Here is a 2,084-nt window from a genome sequence, read left to right as displayed (position 1 = left end):
ATGTTTGGGGGTTTTCTTATCTTACTCGAAGGACCTTATCAGTGGATCACTGGAAGTCAGTGGATGACTTTTTGTTTTCTAGTAGTCGGTTCAAGTATGAGTCAGAGTCAAAACAGACCACCTTGTTCATTAGAAAATAAAAGTATGAGAAAATGTAGAGTCCGCAACCGTTCTCGAGCGAGTCTTTTATAATGGCGTGCTCCTACACATCATCCTGCCCACTGGGCGGAGCAACGTGAAGGCTCAACATAAAAGCTCGCGCGCTCATGAAAGATCACTGGATTCCAATGATTTGGGCAACTGCTGTTTGCTACTTCAGAACACTATAACATCAAGACGAATGCACGACTTTCTTCTCACCTAAATACAAGAACTCATTTCTGTCTTTGAGTGATCACTGAATATGGACAGACTTCCTCACGACATATGTGACGGTAAGATCATTATTCTGGGTTCATGAGCGAGATGAATGAATGAGAGGTTTAGATACATGAGTAAAATATGCATCACCCTCAGGCAAAAAAACAAATATACATTAGGTTTGTAAAAAACGACTATAGGAAAAAGTAGATTTTGTTAATTGTTGTTTGATTTAGGTGCATGTCGTACAGCACTCAGCTGCTTGTGTGGGATCTACGAGATGCTCGTGAACGTGTTTTCATGTGGAGGTGTGTTTCCCAGTCACTCCTATTATTTATATTTATATTTAAATTTATGTATACATATACAACAGAAAGGTTGTAACGTGTCTGAAATCTACATTTATTTATTTATTTTAAAATACTTCATTAACAAAGAATGCACGACTTAAAGTCTGAACATCTACAAAGAATTCCAGAAAGATTACAATCTTAGACTATGACTTACAGTTAGAAATTTAGTTGTAAAATGTATTCCTATTATTTTATAAATACATGCCGACATGTTGACTGCATGTATAATTGTTTCAGTTGAGGGACCATTCAGAATCTTCTTAACTCTAATCATTTGAGTTAATTCAACAGCTCGAATCTTGCCTACGTCATTACGGCAATGCAGTCGCGCGTTATACTTGGCCATGACTAAATTGAGTGAAAAATATAAATTAGTTCATAATATATGGATTCGATAAAAATTACAACACACTCCCTCAATGTATCACAAGTAAACAACCAGATGCATAATTAATCAATGAATCAATCAATAAAAACGATTCAGGGACGTAAATTCTTATTCTTAAACTTTATTTATTTATTTATTTTAAACCACAGAAAAATACACACCATGATTTATGTATGTATGTATGTATGTATTAATATTGTTATTATTATTTCAAATTATTTACCAGCTTATATACAAAATATAATTATATAGGTTTATATAAAGGTTTACTTCCATTAAAATATTTTTTCTTTGCTTGTATTTTATTTCTTTGTTTATTTAGGCATGACAACAGGAACAGAAATGTGTAGCTGTAACCTAAACAGTACCTAAATGATATAGATAAGAAGCTTATTTTGTTGATCTCTTATTATCCAGAAGAGGGCGCAAGATCACAGTCTAAAGAGGCATTTCTGTCATGAAAATGTAATATAAATGAGGCGTTTGTAACGGATTTTTACACGAGCCTGAATTCACAGTGTATTCTGAAATACAGCGTCCCCTCAGAGAGAGAGAGAGAGAGAGAGAGAGAGAGAGAGAGAGAGAGAGAGAGAGAGAGAGTTTCTAACAATTAATTTCTGAGTAACACAATTAGATGGCTGCACATAAAGATATATTTATGTGTGTGTGTGTGTGTGTGTGTGTGTGTGTGTGTGTGTGTGTGTTGGGGGGTTTAGGTTGTGGGTTAATATATACAGTATAAGAACCACTGTAAAAAAAAATTTAAATAAAAAATTCAATATTATATTTTTAGAAAATCTCCTGTATGGAATTGGAGAAAATGATCTGCTCGGTACAAATCACGACGCTGGAAGTCTTTCATGGATCTGTAGAGAAGAAAGGACGCACTGAACTTCGGGTCACCGATGCTTCAGTCTGCACTGACAGTCTACCATCTAGAAGCAGAAAAATTTTACCTTTAATAAAATTAAATGAAAAACCAA

The 2,084-nt window shown here is 34.5% G+C and overlaps 1 long non-coding RNA gene across 1 annotated transcript; it reads left to right on the top strand.

The window, feature by feature from the left end:
- Positions 1-295: 295 nt before the first annotated feature.
- On the top strand, positions 296-2,084 carry LOC124399122. The gene is made up of 3 exons (XR_006928169.1): positions 296-434; positions 597-668; positions 1,895-2,084. It is a non-coding gene; the product is annotated as an uncharacterized LOC124399122 (long non-coding RNA).

This window comes from Silurus meridionalis, chromosome 16, assembly GCF_014805685.1.
Source record: "Silurus meridionalis isolate SWU-2019-XX chromosome 16, ASM1480568v1, whole genome shotgun sequence".
In the NCBI taxonomy this organism is placed as follows: domain Eukaryota; kingdom Metazoa; phylum Chordata; class Actinopteri; order Siluriformes; family Siluridae; genus Silurus; species Silurus meridionalis.
This window is presented reverse-complemented; position numbering and strand designations above follow the sequence as displayed.